The following is a 21,609-nucleotide window of genomic DNA, read 5'->3' as shown; positions in this document are numbered from 1 at the left end:
AAAAAAGAGCAAAAAGGCAAACTACTGTAGAAAGCGCTGGGAAAAAAGTTAACAAGAAGGTCTGTATTGGAATGATGGAACTCAGATGAAGTTTTGGATCAAAACTCAGGTCACAAACAGAAACGGTTTAAAACTGCCAGGGATGCAAACAAGTATTTCCTGGTAAAGCAGCAAGAAGGGAACGACTTTTCACATGCATAAAAACGCGAAGTTTAGAGGCAAAGATCCATCTCATCTTACGGTAACTTACTTCTTCCTGCAAGCTTTGGGAACGTTACAATTTTGCTGAAAAGTTAGCCTAACAGAAGTTCTAAGTAGATGTTGATATCTAGTGAAACACAAGGGAATAAGAAATTTTGTTTTATTTAACTGCTTTCTTTAGTTGTTCTATTCCTTCTTACTGATTTATAGGCAAACACATGTCAACAGGACCTCTGTTCCTATTTTTTTAATCTTCCACTCACTGGCTTGTCATCCTAATAAGCACAGGTAGTCTTCAAAAAGTTAATATGTCTATACTAAATATAGCACTTCTCACCAGTAAATCTTCGTATGCTTCACAAGTTGTCTCAGTTAATACTTTACCCAAGTTTTAGAACATCCTTATGGAAGAGTTAAGGTATTGAGAGTTATGCCCACTTCACAGAAGAGGAAAGTGAGCCAACAAAAATAGGTTAATCACCCCAGGCCACAAGAAATACCAGTAAAAACAGGATCAGGCAACATGCATTCTTAGCTTTTGCTGTTTTTCAGACCAACGCTGCATTTAGTTGCTATATAATAGTTAAGCATCCAAAAGAAAAAAATAGTCACAAGACATTCAACTAGTCACTGATGTATAAGATGATACACAGAACATCTACCACATGCCCATCATGAGTTTCTCTGTAAGGCAAAGAATAGCCCTGTATATCATCTATACACAGATGATAATGTTGTGTATTATCTCAGATCTTACTGGCTCTAGTGGGTGATAAAGATGTCTTCTACCCCCAAAGGAAGCTCTCTTCGCTTCATAAAATAATCCAAAGGCTCACACTTGCCAAAAGAACAGCCCTAGCACAGAACTGAAGGAGGCGATTAGTGCATTTCCCAAACACAAGTGGCAGAGAAATGGAAAATTTTGTGATTTTAAGAGTGCGGTACTGGGAGTAAAATATCTTATTTCCTGCAACTGAGGTAGAACCACTGAAGTAGCATATGAACTTTTAGCAAGATAGAGATGGAAAGAAGAAAGCCCAGACATGCTGCTGTTCTGCCCTTTTCATAATCAATCCTGCAATTCTACTTACACTTATCTTATGCATTGGCCAGACATGGTTTACACTGAAACAATTTTGACTATGTACAACATCCATACTTAACTACCTCTGAAAAGTAGTCCCCAGTTTGGATTTCTGAGCCAGCAGCTCTCAATGAAGGTAACTGATCTTAAATTAGGGTTTAATTTAGTCTAGCATCTTAACCACTGGGACATTTGTAAGCTTGCCAAGTATTGATCCTAAAGATTTATGCCTGGCAAAATCTGATTGACTGTTCTGTGGTCTTCCCTCAACATCAGCATCTGAAAACAAACAAGCTGGAATTTACTTTTTTGTATCGCTTCAATTGTTACGGTGACTAACACTCCCAGTAGAGGAGAACTCAGGTTCTCAAGTCAGTAGGAAAACATGTTCAGAGGGGTTTTTTGAAGGGTGGGTGGTATGAAAGTTTTGGGTTTTGGGGGTGGATTTTTCTTTTAACAGTATAGACATACTAAATTTTCTTTTTTCTTCAATTATGAAGAAAACATCACCTAGTGAAGGCGCTGTCTTTTACAAAGCTCGTTATCATATGGGCTACTGTTATCTACTCTACAAGCAAGGAGAAAAATGCTAGAAGCATTTGACATTGTGTCTTCCATCTCCACCAAATAAAAAAAGCTGCATCCTCTCAAACACTTCACCACTACTATTTCAAAGTAAAAAAAAAAAAAAAAAAAAAAAAAAAAAAGTAAAAGCTTTTCACCTCAGCTGCCAACAAACATCTAAGAGAGACTAGCACATCTCTGAGTCTCAAAAAACTTTTTTTGGTGTATCTGTAACCAGTCACAAGCACCAAGGAAAAACACTCTTGTCTCTTCAATGTGCTCTTATGTCATTTGGCACAGAGCATAAGTAAATCAGCTGGTGAGCAGTGCCCAAATGAGACACTGAAACAGTAGCTTCAGTCTTTATACAATATGCTCCAGTGTTCTCTTTATAATTTAATACCTAGCCACAACAAGAGATAAATCTTTAATGGCACCATACAATTTGGGTAGGGTAGAGGAGGAGTTTGTTTCACCAGAAGACTGTCATGCCTGGAGTTTGAGAGCAGCTTTTCATACTGAGTTTTTATTGCCATTATTCTGTTACTCATTGGCAGAATTTATTAAATTAGTGTTCTATTAACCCAACACGTACTTTGAACAAAATCTCACTGGAGTAGTTGCTCAGACTTGTGATCTACTCTCTCTTCCGGGTTGGATTTGTCATAAAAGTTAAACTAAAAATAAATATAGAGGGTCAAACGCATGTTTCCAAGCTCTTTGTCTCAAGGTGACTGATGAATCAGGAATGAAGAGACAACACCCACGCTGTGGCAAACAAGTGTGGAATACTTCAACAGTGCATCTTTTCCCCTATTCTACCAACTTTTTTCTTTCTGAACCAAATTTCTTGCCACTAGTAATTGGTGAGAAATTTTGGCCAACAATAGGAAGTGTTTTATTCTTTGCTCTTCCATGCACGTTAGAATTTCTTTTTGTGAGAAAAGGAGACAATGCAGTCTTTTCCATTGTCACAGTTTTTACCCTAAGCCTTTCCTTTGCTAAAATAAGATCACCTTTTTGATAATAGGTACTGCCTAGAAGCAGACTCTTTACTGGAAGAGTCTATGCACAGTCTACCCATTAGACGACCACACCATTTGTTTTCAATAGATGCTTTCGTACGCTGGCAGGAGCTATACGTACTAGAACTACTTCATCAAGGTAGGGATGAATTCTTGTGCTGTGCCGAAGTGTCTGGTTCAGTCAGAAAGTTCTCATTTTTCTGACTATTGAAGTAACAAGCAGAAGTCTTTTAAAAAAGTTTGCAGAGAAATAAATGTACATATTCCTATTTTTCCAATATAACAGCTCTTCTGACAGATGTTCTTTCATTTCTCCTAGATCCATCAGTATGGATTAAAGAGACTGTGTAGTTTGGACTAGAAATAGCCTCTCTGCTTGCAATCTATTAAGTGCTCTTAAAAAGACACCCTGAGTAAGAACAGTCTGTCCTTTTGCCACAAAGTGTTCTCTACCTGAGAAGTGGCAGAATTTCTTAAGCAACTTGTTACTGGACCCTACTTTTGTATTCTCTCCAAGTTAGAGTACCTACCAGGAGGTAAATTAAGATTGCTATTGCACAGCTTATTCTTTCCATCACACTTTTATCACCAGATTTAAATACTAAATTAACTAATAGGAACCAGCTAGGTTCAGATAAGAGTAGACCACTTTTGAGATGGGAATATAATTTGGAGATTTTTTTTTCCATTCAGCACCGTTGTGCTAGCATACAATACAAGTTGTCTCCTGATGTTTACACAGTGAAACATTTAGTGAACATACAGCTGGAGTAATTGTGAAACCTTCACTTCAACTTAAAAAAAAAAGTCTCCACAGGCATTTCTGCACCCCCCCCCCCCCCCCCCCCCCCGCTCCGCACATGGTGCTTAGCAAGACAGAACTCCTCCACCCTTTTGGAAAAAGCTGGGAGCTACTGAAAAGCTAAGACTGGAGGTGGAGCACAGTTTGTCACCTAGATCTCAGTCCTCAAAGCTCTAGGCTTTTCTCAAAAGTGTTTTTTATCATGATGTTCACAACTGCTTTTTTACTTTGTTTATTCAGTGGACAATGACTCACTGTCTAGGTTTAAGAGCAACTGACAACTCCAAGGGATTTCTTGTTGAAAGAAAGGGCATCTCTACATTTAACCTGCCCAACTGGTTTAAACAAACTCTCTTATTCTTGTAGATCCCACAAAGAGTCTTTCTTTCCCACAGATTTTTTTTTCTCCCATTTTACTTGCAGTTTGCAATTACTTCTTTTGCTGCATGTAAATCATTCAATTACTAGGAAATGTAAATTGGTACAATTTCACATAGCTCAAAATTTGTTACACCCTCTCCCCCAGTCATGTTTACAAAGGTGATACAAATTCTGGTTAAAAACAATCTGTTTGCCCGAGTCCCTCTTTCCAAGAACTGAAAAGCCATCACTGCTTTTTTTGCAGTCTACTCCACAGATAATGAGCCTCAACTACCAGGTTTAAGAATTAAAAAAAGTCAGCCTTTTATTGCTTATAGACTGATACACGTTCAATATTCCCCCTTATGGGATGTATTCCTCTTGATCCAAGAGGATCTGGTCAAGAGCCACACCATTGCTGGCACCGAGGGAGTTCTCCAGGGGATTGTCCCTATGGGGCAGGGATCGGAGCACGTGTGGCTTTGGCAGCATCAGCGCAGGCTGGCACAGCACCTCTGTCATCCCAGACGCAGTGGGCATCCCGCTAGTCATCAGTGGGAGCAGGGGAAGGCAGAGAAGGGAACTACCCTTCAGTTGCCCTGGAATACCCAACTTTGCAGGCTGTTCAACATTTCTCAGATTAACCTTTTCAGATAAATATTGGTTCTGCTGAAAATGTTGGAAAACTGTTGATTTCAAAAGGAACATAATGGAACCATCAAGACAGGTATCTGTAGGAAGTCAGAGGAAAGTCAGTAAAACAACACTTTAGTCAAGGAAAAGAAACTTGTGGGCTGGTATTTTTGTACACAGCAAAAAATTTTTGAAAACCAGTAAATTATGGTTCTCATAGAAGTGAGGAAGATTAATTAATCTACACTTTCGTTTTTAAATAAAAGGAACCCAGAATAATCTGCTTCTCAACACAGTACGGCCTATAGTTTTAACTGTTACTTTTTAAAACACCTTATGACTTCATTAAGCAAAATCAAAACCAACCCAAAAAAAACCCAACCAACCTGTTTTAATTAAGAAAAAGTTTTGTTAGATTCTTTCTAGCGAATTGGAACCAGGCTCCTCATATACAGATTTAAAGAAAAAAGTGAAAACCTGTGAGAAGCATGGAAAGTCAAGAATTCTTTTGAGATTTAAGGCTATTTTCTGATAGATTTTGTTCAAAATAAATTCAACCAAGTGACCTGCAGAAGAAGAATAAGCCTAACTTCTAAAAATCTTTGGAGTGAGTAGATCCTTTCAGAAAATTCAGTGATTTACATTTTTTTCTGAAAATTATTTGAATTGCAAGAGGTCTAAAGCAGTGTTTAAAGCAGAAAATTAGCTGAAGTCTGGACTGCAAAACCACCTTTATTTATTCATTTTTGTGCCAAGGCTGCTCCCATGCTGGGAGTGTGAATGGAATACACTGTTCATTTGGACTCTTTTCACTAAAAAGCCCCACTTGAATTAGAACATAATTGAATATTTCCCCAATTAGACGTTTCTGTCAGTAGTTTCATCGGTTGCTACTGGGACTGCATGTAGTTCTGAAGTGCAGGTAGGCAGTCTGTGAAAAAAAATACTCTTTTTAGGTGCACTATTTAATGGAGAAAGATTAATCTCTTCCCCAAAAAGCTGCACTGCCCTGTAGTTCTTTTGGAATGGAGACTGGGGCGGGGGCGGGGGGGGGGGAAGCCAGCCAAACCCCAGCTCCCTGTACAGGGTATGCAAAAGTGTTGCCCTCTCGTGGCTCTTGTTGCATTGATGTCTATGAATTGTTAGTAGTGGTTTTATATAGTTTTAATACATCTAAGAACAGGTCTTTAGCTTCAGTAGAAGTAGCTTTGCTCACGTGGGGAAAATGGCATTGCTGTTTCAAGATACCCATTTATTAAACAGTGTATTTCAGAACTATGTGGATAATCTAAAATAAGTATATGAAACAAGAACAATAATTTCTTCTTAGCAGATTTTTTTACATATTAAGTATTTTTTAAACAAAAATAATGTATAATAATTATCCAGCAGATACTTAATGAACCATACTTAAAATAAGGTATTTTGAAAATGCACACAAGGACATGCTGATTTTTCTATTCAGATAATTGAGCAACCTTTTTTTAATTCCGTAAACGCTGCATTTCTGAGATCAAGTCTTGCTTTCTGTGAACTCTTTCCAATCACTGCTTAAAAATGGAAAGTTCCCAAGTATATTCCTGCAAGTAATACTGCTTGCTCGGGTGTTTGTTGAAAGGAAACACAAACAGGACTCAAGTAAAAACAAAGCACATGTAAGTATTCAGATAAATATTTGTGGAAAGATGTGTTTGTCTAGCTATGGCTCCCACCATCAATAAACGTTCAAGTCACATCATAAGGCTTAAGGAAGAAGCATTTCTGCACCAATGCGTCCAAGTTCAGGTGTCCAAAGGCAGCACCTTCCTCATCTCTGGATTCTCAGTATAGTTTCTCTGTCTTCAAATGTTAAACTGCATTAGGTATGGGGCACCTCTTCCCTGCCAAGGACAGACACCGTGCCCCGCCCCCCCCCCCCCCAAAAAAAAACCCAAAACAACCCAACCAAAACCAACAAAACCAAAAACCACCCAAAAGCAACCGGCCCACAAGCCCCCAAACCAGAGAACTTCTTGACCCCTTGAGGGAAGGTCCTTTGGGGAGAGGGAAGAGAGGAGCACTGGCGAGGGATGGAGTCACCTCTTCCCACGGCTGTCTGCAGCACACTAGCTTGCTCAGGCCACTGAACAGCAGCAGCCACAGAGGATTTCTGAGTAATTTTGAGACCCTATCTCAACTCTGAAGCGTGCTAGGCAACATAGCTTTTTGCTTTAATTGGAACACTACTAATTTGGCTGATAGCATAAATCTTGGAGGGCTGTCAAAGGTAGTCTACGTTTTCTGTCCAGGAGGCATGTTTGTTATTGTTAGTGCCTCACCTACATACATTACTGTATTTTTTCTGAAGATTTCTTGCCAAGAAAAAACAAGCAAATATCAAGTGAGATAATATAATCCACACAGAAGCCTGAAGTTTCACCATTTCCCTGCCTCTATATTTGTGACTGCTGGTTTATATAAAAAAATCAAATAGACCAGATGTAAAAAAAAATATTCAAGGCACACTGAAATATTCAAGTTTGTAAAATATGTATTCCTAATATATTGCACCACTTCTCATGCCCCTTCAGAAGTGCTGACTGGTGCCCATAGGAATGCATTGTGATTTTTCTCCTGTCCTGTGAAGAAGACAAGGCATGACAACCCCCTCTAGATACAAAAGTAACACTGAAGATGGGTTATTTGGTGATATCCTGCGTAAATAAGCCTGTTTCAGCCCAACTAATTCACCATCCACATAACTGAGCTATAATGAGATTTTTTTGTTTAACTTGGGCAATATTTCAGTCTCATCATGTCCATACAATTTCATGCATGTCTCGCTCTTAGTTTTGCTTTTTATTCTGATCTGGATCACATCTTCCCTACTGCTATGCAAACATCAACCTCCCCAGGTTATTCCAAATCCTCTTCATCCATTACATGCATAGACATTTCAAGAGCAAATAGTGATTTGGTGAATTTTTATATTTACTTAAACATCCAGATGCAGACAGTTTAACATTCCTAGGGTATTTTTCTCATAGTGCAGTTTTCCCAAAACTTTCTCAATCTGGGATCAAAATCAAGGCACCTCAAATAGAAAGTTACCCTTTAAAATTTTGACTGCTTTTTCAATTTCATTGGTTAGTTTCTCCTTCCTAGAAATCCCCTTCATAAGAGTTACCCTCATAGCTCTATGACTAGTACAATCTAAAAAGTCAGATTTTGTTGGTTTTCTTTTAAATTTGAAGGTTTTAATGAAATAAGACGTTCCATTGTTATTTCAGTGGATATTTACCTTAAGGCTCTAGACAAAGTTGTTCTAAATAACAAGACTTATTGAAATGACAGTCTGTATTTATGATCTAATAGTTGGTTATTTAAGCACTGTCAAAATAGACGTTGGTTAAATAATGGGGAAAAAACCCCCGAGGAACACCAGAGCTAAAGGCGAAAGTCCCCTTAGGCTGCAAACGGGAGTTTACCCAGATTGTTGACTCTCAGTATCATTGTTTAATGGCCACAAAGCTGTCAACGTGAAGCTTTTTGACAGCTCGTACAGGTACACGCTGGTCTTCCCTACATTTCAATGGTGATATCATCTAATTTGTTGACAAGAATTGCCTATTTGCATTTGCAGTGCTGCTCCTTGCAGACAAATACCAGGCTGCCAACACCCCTGTGCTCTGCAGGAGCAGGCAGGCAGGGACCCAAGGGGAACCCCGTCTGCAGGGGGGATCTCCAGGTCATTTTCTGTCTTACTTGAATACTTTTTTTTCCACAACTCACTTCTGAATCTTTTCCCCGTTTCCTTTTATGCTTTGCAGCCAACGTGAGGTGGTATATGAGCTCACATAATCTTTTGTCTTCTCTGCTTATACCTCCAGATATCTGACGACTTTAAGTGGCAGCCAGCATGCTTTGACAAAGATATTGAAAACAAATCTCTGGTCTCTTCTGAAGCTACAAGATAATTAAAGTCTTACTTTCAAAGGAAATAATGTAGCACAAATGCTCAATAGGTAATGGGCTTGTTTAAACATCTGTTGAGCAAGGGTGATAGAGAACATGCTTAAGACCTTCAGGTGTGTTTTATCCCCTGTATTTTTCTGTATCTGTTGGCAGGAGAGAAACAATGAAGAACCTGCCCTTTTCTTCCTCTTTATTCCCCAAGGACTCTCTGACTGCATGTTTGACAACACACCTGACTAGGACCTATCCTTCAAGCCAAGATTGATTAAACACCATAAGTTAATCAAATGACAGACATCTGCAAGGACAGAAAGCAGTATTTGTCCTACACACAATACCTTGCCCCAAGGCTTATAAAGGTACAACAACAGCAAATTACAGCTACAGAAACCTATGACTGGAGTTAGGAAACTCATGACTGCTAATAAAGTTTGTTGACAAGCACCGTCCAATATATTATCTACCCATCAGCCTGGACAGCACTCTTGTAAGCTTACAGTATGCTTTTCTGGGGCCAAGGACAAAGATTCTGCTTACTTTTCCATAGCATATTTAATTCATTAGTTTAAAAACCAAATCTAGAAAACATTAAAAACTAAAAATTCAGAACTAGGTTCATTTGACAGCCTGAACGCCTAAAAGAGTTTTTTCATAGAAAAGTAGTAATAAAAAACAGAGAGTCCCAGGGTGTCTTTCATACTGTGTCTTCTGTACACTTCTGTGTATAGAAGTGGTGGAATAACAGCTTCATTCATAACTAGCACACCTGAAACTGTTCTCACAGCACAGGACGTCTAGAAGAGGAGCTGATCGAGTTAGCCAAGATGAAACACCAGGCTGTTGACAGGCCTCAAGCTAGCTTGTTTACTGCACTGTATACACAGCACAGGCTTATGATGCCAAGGGTGCCCCAACACTGCTAGCCTGAGAAGCTTAAAAAAACCATAAGCCATTCCACCCTAAAACTCATACAAAGACAATTGTGACTTTCCATAAGACTCAATGTAAAGTTTTGGTCTCTATTTCCCCAGATTTTAATAGTCATCTCTTAGTCTTCCTATCTGCAGAGACATTTCATGCAAACTGTCATGCTTATCTAAAATACTCCCTGCCAAAAGATGCCCAAATCAAACTCTGTGTTTTTAATCAATATGAATCAATGAGCTTAAAGTTGAAGAGCAGCACGAACAGTGCCTCTCACTGTGTTGTGATCATCCTTACTATTATTTTTAAGTGCTAACAAAAAGTCCTTGGCTCACTGTTGCCCTGAACGATTATCTGCTATTAGGACACTCCAGAAAATGCACTGAATGCCTTCTGGTCTCACAGTGTTTTTTACTCTCTTGCTCTGTAATAACAGAGCTCATTAAGAGAAAGTGAAGCCATGAACCTGGTTTGAGATTTGGTTTTCAGAAAGTCATGAGGCTCCAGCACATCAGCATTTGGTTCAGGTGTGGATGACAATAGCCTCTGGACTTGCTGAACTTCCAGACTCAATTCAGCTAAAAACTTCACAATTAGACTTCTTGGAGTGCTATGACAGCTGAGACATATAAATATATATTTATATATAAAAGTTGTTTGTTTGTTTGTTTTTTTTAATATATGCACACATGCACTTTTTCTTAAACAGGGGCTAATCACTTCAATACTGTTTCACAGTTTCCTATAGATGTGGGCAGCTGCTGCAATGTAAGCATGCTGCCTGTAAGATACAACTTCACGAGGCAAAGGAAAATGTTATGATATAAAAACATTACCTATTCCAAACTGTCCTTTTCATTACAATTCTTTATTGAATTCCAGCTCTAGGCTTAATACAAAGGGGCTGCATTACTAGCTAATGGAGTATTATAGTACTCAAGTTGCTAATTTAGTGCTCTGAATCTCACCATAACCATTTACTTTGACTCTGGAAAAATCAGAACTTGGATAAGAATGCATAGTCCTACATAACCTAATACACCATTTTCAGAAAATGCTGTATAAAAAGTTCAGAGTAGCTGTTAGTGGATGCAGTTGGCAAGCGTCCTGTTTCCAAGATGGTAAAAAGCTTTTCCCTAAATACGTTTTGATCATTCTAGAAGACCTTTTATTTTGATTTCATGACAGTTTGTTCACCAGAAAGCCATATGGGCAGAAAATTAGAGTGCCTTCGTTACAGGGTTACCCCAAGGACCACTTCCAGAAATAATACACTAAAATATTTTCAGAGGATGGGACAGATTTGTTATTGTGGTCCAAGCCCGAGACTCCACAATACCACAAATAAATAAATAGATGAAGTTAGTGCAAAAAAGTTGGTAATAAATACTGAGGTGCAAAGTTTCACCTGCAAATATCACTTGCTATTAATCTTAAATAGACTGGCCTGCACAGACAGCTTATACGAATTCAAACTTTAGCTTAGTTCTAAATTTAAATCTTAGGCTTTTAACTACCTTGCACATCATTCACCTAGACACACATACAATCTCTTCTAGGAAGGCCGAGTTTGACAGTCAAGCCCAAAGATAGCAGAGAGCCCCAGCATTATGTCTTCCTCTCAGTGAAAAGAGAAGCAGCCATTTCTAACACATTTAAGTAGCACAAGTGCCATTCCAGTTGGGAAACAAACAAACAAAAAAAAAACCAAAACAAAAAAAAGAGATCTTGTTCTGATAAACAAGATGGTGCACCAAGAACTTCAAAGACCCAGGGCTTTTCTGTGAGGGTCTAGAGTAGTGCTGGAGGGGAGACATTGGGAACACTTGCAAGGGAGCATGATAACATGATCGGTGAGGTTGAACAATTTTCCCTCCATTACTTGGTATTACATTAAAAAAGTAAACCTAAATGAACAAATGGATGCCTTGTTTATATGTCAGAATGAGCTAGATGTTAAAACAAATCTTTCTCCCTCATATTTCTCCTATCAATCATTTCTCAAGGCTTTTCCTCACATATTCCCAAGTTGAGCTCAGCCTTTTTTGCAAGGGCTTCCGACACAAAGCCTGGGTGTGGTTGATCTCTTGGGTGAGAGTCAGCCTGAGAAAAAGCATAAGAAGAATTCAGCCTTTAACCTTTGGCTTCCAGACCACTGTGAAGAACAAAGACATCTTTTCACAGGACACAGTGATCAACACTGCACCATCATGCTTTGGAATTCTGGAGGAGATGAATTTACAAGTTTGATTTTATGAGAGCAGCTCATTTTCACAGCTTTTTGCTTGCTGTTATGTGCTCTCAGGAATGAATGCGTGTGTGAACCAGAGGGAGCAATATTCTTGCCAGTGCTTCAGATACAACAGCCAGAACAGATTTTTGATCCTTCCCCTTTCAGAGAAGTCCCACAAAACTAAACCAGCCGAAGCAAGTCTTTCCCCAGTACAGTCTGCTGCTGAGACATTCCCACACTTCCTCCTCTTCAGTTTTTGTCACCCTTTACCTAGGGGTCAGCTTGGACCAAAGCCTATCGCACTGGAAAAGCCAGAGCATAATACATGGGTAGAAGGACACAGTCTAATTTGACCCAGTCCTTTCCTACTAGGCAATCTTACAGTGAAGGAAAAACCCCCAAAATATCTTAAAAGTTTAGAGATGCAGCAGACGTCTCAGAAGAGAAGTAAATTGCTGAAGTAAATTGCTCCAAGATGACTCTTTCCCTTTGTTACTTTTGGTCTACTGATGCAAAATTGCCATATCATCAACTTGCAATAACTTTTTTCTTTATTTGCATAGCACAAAGCCAACAGAGGTGACAGCAGAGTGAATTTTGTCCAGTCACCTCCTCTTGGGAGGTGCTAATGAGAATAGAATCATTAAGTTTGGAAAAGACCTCTAAGATCATTGAGTCCAACCATCAACGCAACACCACCATACCCGCTAAACCATGTTCTGAAGCGCCACGTCTACACATTTTTTTTTAACACCTCCAAGGATGGCGACTCAACCACTTCCCTGGGCAGCTTGTTCCAATGTCTGATAATCCTTTCAGTAAAGAAATTTTTTTCTAATACCCAATCTAAACCTCTCCTGGTGCAATTTGAGGCCATTTCCTCTTGTCCCATCACTTGTTACTTGATAGAAGAGACCAGAACCCACCTCACTACAACCTCCTAGGACATTGATCCTCAGGCTTTCTAATGATGCAATTTGGTGATGCTCCAAAACCTCCCAGTTCTGCCATTCTTGTAAACATTGCCATTTAAAAAAAAAAACAACAACACAAAAAAACCCCAAAACACCCTCCCCCAACCCAAAAAGCCAAGAGAGCAGCAGTTGTCATTAAAAAAACAATACAAGAAAGCACCTTTCACTGAGGTGTCCAAGTATATTATGTAAAAGAAATTAATGAAGTTTGGACAAACTGAGCCTGATCTCATAGAAAATGAATACTTAAAGCAGCAAACCCGAATGACAGAAAATATTAACTGCATTTTTCCTCCTGGAGACAGGTAAAACTTAATCAAAAGCGAAATGTAACAAGTTAGAAGAAATTAAAGCACCTACGCAGTGGAACAAAAATATTTGTGTGCCTCATACACGTAGGAATACTACCCAACTTTGGAAAGCACAGCTGAATAATTAATCGCTAGCAGACCAGGTGACACTTTTCATGGCACAGCTAATTTCACTCACTGTAGTTGTGATGAGCAACTAGACCGTTCCCATGCCAACTGACAGCCAGGGTTTGTGACACTTACTTGTCCCAATTTTTAGAGGCCCACAGAAAGAATAGATGGCAAAATAGACAGCAGGTACAGTCAGGCTACGCTATTTTAAGATTATCACTGGTCACTTCCACTGGCAGTAGAGAACATGCTAGTTGCACTAATGGTATTAAAAAGAGATTAAAAATAATTAAGGAATTAGTGTGTTGTGCCAAAAGAGGTCAGTAAGGTAACATGCTGTCATAAGGTATCATGAAAATGCCAACTACTCAAAGTACCTAAGAAATAAAGGTAATTCTTGAAACATCAGTCACTACCCTGAATTCCTGACACATATGCCCATAAATGCTTCCCAAATTTTGTTGTTTGTCCAGATACCATAACAGAAGAAAAGGGATAGGGGCTGTCTAATTTTATTCCAAATTGGATATTTGGGAGGTCCTAATACAGTAACTGAAGAATACCAAAATACATTTCTTCCTCGAGTTTCAAGTTAGTGCCTGAGCTTATAGTGCTCAGAAGAAGGTTTGGTCAATTAATTTTATTTTTTTTTTTTTTTTCCTAGGTGAGAGAGTATCAGGTTTTTGATGAGGAAAATTTTTTGTAAGAATTTGTAATTCTGATCATGGTTATGACACAGTTTCTTAGTAGGCTCCAATCCAAAGCAAAGCCATCCCCAAAATACCCGTCGGGGCAAATGCAAAAATAGATTTGACACTTATCCACATCAATTGTAGTAGATTTTAAATCCATTCCTTCTGCATCTAACAACCAGACCTAACAACCAGAAGTATTAGCTATTTTTGGGTAAGAGAAAAGAAGCAGAAGCAGGCATGCTATTGGGGCAAAAAGACTGACCTGACCTACATTGTGGTAGCTCATGTTTTTAAGCATTGGATGCCACTGTTTCAGTCATGAAGTTTTAGCAACTATGATGTGGTTTGGTTATGATTTTTACAGATTAGTGGCAATATAACATTATAGAGGGTGTTGAGGAAAGTCACTTTCCCTGGATTTTATTTTCTACATGAGAAAAGGACTTATTTCACGGGAAATCAGTTCAAATCAATTGGGGTTGAACAAGATCTGAGGACTAGGTCTTAAAAGCCCCTGTTTGAGAGAAAATCTTCAGTAGACAAAGACAGTATTATGCTGAGGGTAATGAAAAAAAAAGTCACTGATAAAAATTCATTAACAAGATCACTAAGTGTTTGAGGCAGAATTTACCTAATAAAGATCAATAGCTGTCAAAACCCCTAACCCTAAGCAGAGACTTTCTGCCAACAGTTTCAGCTGTACAAATCAGATTTGCCTCAATAGTCATTCCTTAACCTCAGTTTATTTCGCTGTTGCCAAATGTGAATACCATTCCAAGCTGTGGAGGTAGTTCACATACCCCTCCATCCCAAATCCAAGCCCAAGGGAAAATTTAATTAACTACTTCATGCATGCACTCCTAAGCAAAAAAAAGCATTCAAGAAGACAGATCCTGAACCTCAGCAAATCCGAGTTCCTAGCACAGGACACTCAAAAGCAGGTACCAAAACCCTGCACAACATGAGCAGCTCCCACTTTTTCTCCTCCTTAAGTGTTGCCCAGGTGTTCAGAGCCTAAACCATTAGATCCTTTATAGATTATAATCTCTCCTCTGAATTCACATTGCAACAGCAAAACAAGTTGACTGTTTTCTGAAGCAGTTCTTCAAAGGCGAGTCTTAACCAACCACCTAAATCTTTTTCCCCTCCAAGACATGAGGACGCAGGAGGATTTGGTATGCAGATCCTGTCAAAGCTATTCTTAGCACCAAAAATGCATTCGCTTTATCTGCAGCCTCTCCATGGTTCAGCTTGCTTCTTTACATCAGATCAGGTTTAAATTGGAGTTTCTTGCAGGCCAGCTTCTAAGAGAAAGCTACCAGAAGAAAAGCTGACTCCCTATCTTAGGGCAAAGAGTGAGTGTTAAATAGCACTGGACACAAATATTTGGGGCTACGGATGTCTCTTCTCATTCAAGGTCATCACCTGACTGCTTTACATGTCACAGACCTAATGGAAACAGGATACAGCAATCAGTGTAAAGTAGCACCTTCAGACTTGGGGTCAAAGGGGAGAAAGTATGTAAACATCTTCTGGCATTTATTGTTCTTTATCCTGGAAAGGAAGATATCAGATCTCTCACAAGCACATGTGCATGTGTACACAACAGACATGCAGAATGTTAGCCCCTGGTTGGGGGAAGAATCTGTGCCCTATTGAAAAGGATCTCTCTATTTTGTATTGAACTAATTAACTGTAAAGTACCTGTCAATAGAGGAACAGTTTTCTCTCCTGTGGGACATTCCTGTCAGAAGGACCAGGGAGAAGTAACTGGTGAAGCCAGGACACAAGCTGCTCATCAGCATACGGTGGGCTCTGGGCAGAACCCAAGAGGAGCTGGAATGACACGTCTCAGCATGGTTGTGCCTCATCAGTGTACAATCCTGCATGAAGTCTACCAGATAAATGCCTACTCCATTTATGTACCAAAAGGAAATGCATCTATTCTGACTATACTGGAAGCAGTGTTTTCCCAAACATGGCTCTCCAGCTAACTTGAGTCTTTAGAAAGGAATATATGCAAAGAGAAAAGAGCTGGAGAACAATCCAGCATTGTCTCTCTAACACCCGACAGCCATGGCACACCCCAGAGTGGTTCAGTGCAAAGCAGGGAACCAAGATTTGGCTCAATACAGAGCTTTGGGAATCCCACTGCACCAGTCAGCACAAAGTCTCCAAGTCTCTCAACTAGCCATGCAATGTGGTAGCTTAGGGAGAATATACACAGCAAGCCCACATTACCAGAGAGAGGCGAGGTTGGATATGTGGTTAATCTGCGAGCTCATCACTGCTAGTTTTCTAGCTCAGAAGGCTTCACAACAGCTCTTTATGCTGACATGGAAATAAACTTCCCTGAAAAGCTTTACAGATTTGAAAGGAATGGATACAGATTCTCCACTCTGTTTAGGGAGACAGAAGGCTAGAAGAGGTATCCTCTCAAGGGAGCATTTGGCATGCCTGTCCCTTTTGTTCCTTAGTTAGGATAATCACAACACAAGAAATAAAATCCTTGCCTGACTTCCCCTGATGGGTCCTCTGATAAGAACATACCCTTATTTCTCAAATGGTGACAAAAGCTCTGAGATAACTGGGTGCCAATGCCTTACCACTCCCAAATCAGACACTGCCCTAAGATCTGAAGGGTTAACCTAAAAATGAAACAAAGACTGCAGCTGTGGCAACCCCAGTGCCAACACTTGTATCCCTGCAGTATGACAATCAGTTGTTTCCCAAAATAGAACTCACTGCAGCCAAGTGTCAAATCTTACTAGAGGCCAAGCTCATCCCAGATGTAGGCAGTAATATTAAATGTCCTATAGATGGCTCAACAGGGGCTCCTATGCTGTCCAGCCATACCAACTCATTCAGAGCTGGCTTAGGTATCGTGTCACACGGCGCTGCACAGGCCATATTCATACTGCTTCTAACACCTGCTTGAAAGAGCAAAGACTTGCTTTAAATGATGAGAGAAAAAGAATAAAATAATATTGGGTTTTAGGTGGTCTCCTGTCTGCATATTTATTGTTTCACAGCACCATACCTCACAGTCTCATGTTTTTCAGATACAATAGCTTTTGCTGTAAGGTGCTAATAAGTGTTCACAGCAATTAAGTAACAACACTTACGTGTATAGATCATTATGATAAGCACAAGCTACTGCTTTGCCCGCTCATTGCACGTTACCAGAAATGGTTAGGCACGTGCAAAAGTTATTTTAAAAGATCATTGGAAGAAAGTATGAACCTAATTAAAAATATCAATCCATTTATGTTTCAATGACTTAAAAACAAATTAATTAAAAAAATGGAGCTACATGTCTTAAAGACAAAAGCCAGAGGATGCCACGGGCAGACAAGTATTTAAGCAAAGCTCAGCAAGAAAAGAGCTCATAAAAAAAAAAAAAAAAAAAAAAAATCACACACAGCATCTCCAGTCAAACCATTGTCCCACAAACAGGGTTCATTTACCCAGTGTGCAAGCCAATAACACAGAGTTGAGGCATTTTCAAATTAATGTCACTGATGCATATGAATGGGTGCCTGTCTCAGGACAGCACACCCTTGTCTCAAAAATCCTCACATTTATACACTTAACTAATACATATTCATTGTTCTTCTGAGTAGGTGGTATCTCCCGAGTGATTAGATGGTCACAATGCCCCCCTGTAGGGATTACCTTTTACCCACTTCTTCCCTAATCTTGGCAGTTCCAAGTGGTTCTTCAAGTTTTATTGACCAGACCACAATCTATTACCTTTTCTGACATAAACATAAAGCCCCATTGTCTAGTAGTTAGTTCCAAAACCCTAAGTCATATCGAGTTATTGTTTACCTATTTTAAATACTAACTGATGGGGGCTGTACACAGGGCTTTAGCAGCTCCCTGGTTATTTCAATCATTTTATATGTGTTAACTGATAACAAAACTCTAGGCAGAGATATCTCCTAGTCATTTCCCAAAGTCTTCTATTTCTCTTATCAGGGTTATCGGACACATCCAACAACTAACCAGAAAGTTCAGAACCACAACAGCAGCAAATTGCTTTAGATACACCGCAACCCGGAGTGCTACCTAGCGGTTACTTTGGAAGGAGAAAAATTCCTGAAAATCTAGGTGTGCAGCACCCTCTAGTGACAGTCACCTGTCCCCACACTTGGCTTCATCAAGTCTTGGCGCTACGGTGCGGGGTAGGCCTTAGGGCAAGGAAAAGCTTTACAAAAATATAAACGTGAAGCAGAAAGAGCCAGTGAAACGCCAGTCATTGCACATCAGTTTGAACCAGAGAACAGGGACAGGTGTCGACGTGCCATTGCAAAAGAGTGAAAAAAAATCCTGCTTATCTGTCTACCCATCCAGAGTCTATGCAGTTTACCAAAAAGCGAAATTGGAATTCAGTGCACATACTCTGCTCAGACTTTCTCCTCTTTTCCTGAAAAATTAGATTTAAGAAATCCTTGAAAATAAAGTTCTTACTAATCAGACTACCTGCCTTCTGTGAAGTCAGCAATTTTTCGTCTCAATTCAGTTTTTCAAAGTTTCACTGCATTAGGTCAAATCACTTGGGGAGATATTAACATTATGCTTACTATTTAAATTATAACCCATATTTATTTGTTCCTCTAGAAAAAGTTTTCATAGAAATCAATATGTCTTCATTTCCACATTTTTGACAAAAAAGTTTCCCCTGGGAAAGTTCAGTATCAGGAACATCTACTCTCTGTATTCCTAATTCATGTATTCTAAGACTGACACCCTGAGAGTGTAAAAAAAACCACAACCCCAAACAAAAAAACCCCCAAACTTAAATTCACTCTAATGTAACACAGAAAAAGTTAAATATAAAAGATTAATACTGACTGAAAAAAGCTGAGACCCAAACAGGTGTTCTTGGGATGTGAACAGATACCCGCGTGTTCTTCTAGCACTGCCTGTTCACACACACACAATTTGCCAGGCAGCCTGACCCAAGTCTCACAGCACCTTGACAGGACTGTGCAGGGCTGCACATACATTGACACACAACTTCCATTAATTAGTAAACCCAGGCTGCTTCCAAAAGTAATTTCATTTGATCTCAAATACTTGAATGCATTTCAGTCTCAATACATAAGTGAAACGCTTCCCACAAGGCTAGTGCTTTCCTGACGACATATTTCTGCCTGCCTCTCTTGTGGAAGATGTTTGGAGGGTTACGGCAGTCACCATTGCCTCTGCCCATTTGTGCTTTCCAATCATTATGCCCTTCAGTTAGAGCTGAATAAGTCACTTTATAATTTATGAGCAAGGAATAAGATTCCCATTAAATTCCATATACCTACATTACTCCTATAGGGCAAGGTATCCCCCAAAAGTTTAATTAAAATAAGAAAAATGGGTTTCCACTGAGTTTCCCCAGAGCTGGGTACAGAATTTAGGCCTGCTGACTTGTTCACTGGGCTGGACTGCTTTGAAGAAAACTTCGGTGAGATTTCACAGTAAGCAATATTAAGTGATGTGCACTCACCTGAGCACAGAGAACATTCAAACATTTAGAGAGACTTTTCAGAAAGAGTTAAATACAGCATAATGAAGTAAATAAAGCACAAAGGACTGTGATTTCATAACCAGCTTTCTCAAAAGTTTTGGTTTTTTATTTTCATTGTTAATCCTAGTGAGAAAGCTTCGTGATATATCTTATTACTTTGAATTTCTTGCAGGGATACCTTTGCCACTGCAGTTTCATCCTGTTTTAATCATGTTATTTAAATGGTAGCTTTGAGAATATTCTTCACTAAATTTTGATGCTTCCCTTGTAAATAAACATACATCCTTCTGTCCTCAAAAGGCTTTTAAGTTGTCTTTTCTTGCAAGCTGTAAATTTTTGAAACAGAGCTGAAGTACAAAGATGTACATGGATGTAGCAATTTAAATCAGTTAATCAATGCAGAAATACCATAAACACCTCAAAGATTATTAATACAGGTAACAAATACATATAAGCTGTTACTCAAATCTTATGATCCTTTCCATTGCATTTTGAAGCTACCATTAGCTTATGCCACCAAAAACTACAGAAACAAAGATTACTTCCGTGCCTCAGATACGAACTACGCTATCTGTTTTTATGTTAGTTTTGCTGAAATAGACATATTCATACATTACCATAAATCAACGAACTGATCTTAAGAGCACTTTAGCATTTGATTTGTAGTTTGGCCTGCTCTTCTTTTGCACTCCCCAGCAGCACATCATTTATGTCCATGCCCCGGTAGGATCTAAGTCTTCTCAGATTTAGTGTGCTGCTTTGACTTTCTGACCTTCAATTTTAAATGCAAAGTCACTAGCAAGATATCTCAACTATGCTCACTCTAAAGCTTGTAAGGATTACCTTCAGTCAATGCTGGAGAGCTCTGCAGGAGTGATCAAAGTTTAATCTGCTTCTAATTAAAAGTTGATCTGCTTGATCCTGTGCTCTAAAAATATCAAGCTGTTTATATAAACTGTTTTTTAAAATCCCTGTGATTTTAAAACACAGCCAACAAAAGAATACAAGGCATTAGAAACTTTTCTAAACTGGTACAGGTAGTTATGTTTCAGAATAATTAACAAAAGAAATTTCAAGAGCAACTAGAAGTGAAAAGAATGAACTCCTATTAGATATACATGGCCATTTTTCACTAGAAAGAGCAAAGGCAATTACAAAACAGCAACAGATACTATAAACAACCACTGCTTGTGCAATGTACTTAATCAGACAGATTTTAGGGTTGGTTTAAGCAAAAGCAGGTAAGAGGAACACCACCCACAGAAGAGATCATGCAGGTAAATAGTACTGCTGTTAAGTTTTATTTTTGTAGCATTTTCTACCTAACTAACTTTAGGTAACAGCCACCTGAAATTCAGGCTCATAAAGTAGTTGAGAACAAGGTGTCAGCACTTTGTACAAGCTAGTTTCTCCAAACTCCCTCACCCTTATTTTTTTCCCCAATTAGATTTTTTTCCCCTTCCTTTCTATTCAGATGGAACAAGCAGGCCTTTGAGATGTTTTTATCTTTTCCAACCAAAAGAAAATAATAATAAGAAGAAACCAGCTTATTTTTAAACTGTATTTTGTTTTACATAAAAGGTTGAGATTTTTTAACTTAATGATAGCCTTTTCAATTGGTCATACTGACTATGATGTAGACCAAGTAATTTTTTTTTATTTTTTTTTTTTTTAAAGCAAAAGAAGCTTCTCCAGAACATCCCATTTCTGAGAACTTGCTTACACTTTCTCAAGTATGCTGTAACTCTTGTTTTTCCAAATTACTTGGGGTGGGGGGAAGCTTCTACCATGTGCTGTGATACATAAGATACAGAAACCCTATACTGAGATTAAAAATTCCCACTATCAGGTCCTGAGCAGCCTATACTACTTTGTATTTTTCTTTTAAGCTACTTACAGTTGCGTGTTTTTTCTCCAAATTCTGTCTGCATTCAGCATCAGAGGTTCTGTGATAACAAAGCTCCTCTTGACCCACCTACAGCACAGAAGACAACAGAAACTCATTTGAGAGGCTTGCCGTAACGAGGATTATAGCTTTCATCTGAAAGCTCTTTATAGCTAGAGGCAACAGGGCTCCATTTTGTAACTTCTTATTTGACAGAAATTGGATGAAATACAGTCATTAACTAAGTTAATAAGGATGTGCACAATACACAGCTGATAACATTTAGCAGCACCGCTTCTTGGGACACCCAGGTGGTACAAGGACATGAC

At 39.0% G+C, this 21,609-nt stretch overlaps 1 protein-coding gene across 3 annotated transcripts in view; it reads right to left on the bottom strand.

The window, feature by feature from the left end:
- The window catches only part of COBL (cordon-bleu WH2 repeat protein), a 210,294-nt gene extending 188,905 nt beyond the window's left edge, over positions 1-21,389 (bottom strand). For 2 of the 3 annotated variants that reach the window (XM_049830388.1, XM_049830391.1), the window contains exon 1: positions 20,013-20,183. The gene's annotated coding sequence lies outside the window, so the exon portion shown is untranslated. Of the gene's footprint in view, positions 1-20,012; positions 20,184-21,292 lie in introns of those variants that run through there. The other variant, XM_049830389.1, reaches the window with a different exon arrangement.
- Positions 21,390-21,609: the final 220 nt, after the last annotated feature.

This window comes from Accipiter gentilis, chromosome 27, assembly GCF_929443795.1.
Source record: "Accipiter gentilis chromosome 27, bAccGen1.1, whole genome shotgun sequence".
Lineage (NCBI taxonomy): Eukaryota > Metazoa > Chordata > Aves > Accipitriformes > Accipitridae > Astur > Astur gentilis.
The sequence above is the reverse complement of the archived record's forward strand: the minus strand, read 5'-3'. Positions and strand labels throughout refer to the sequence as shown.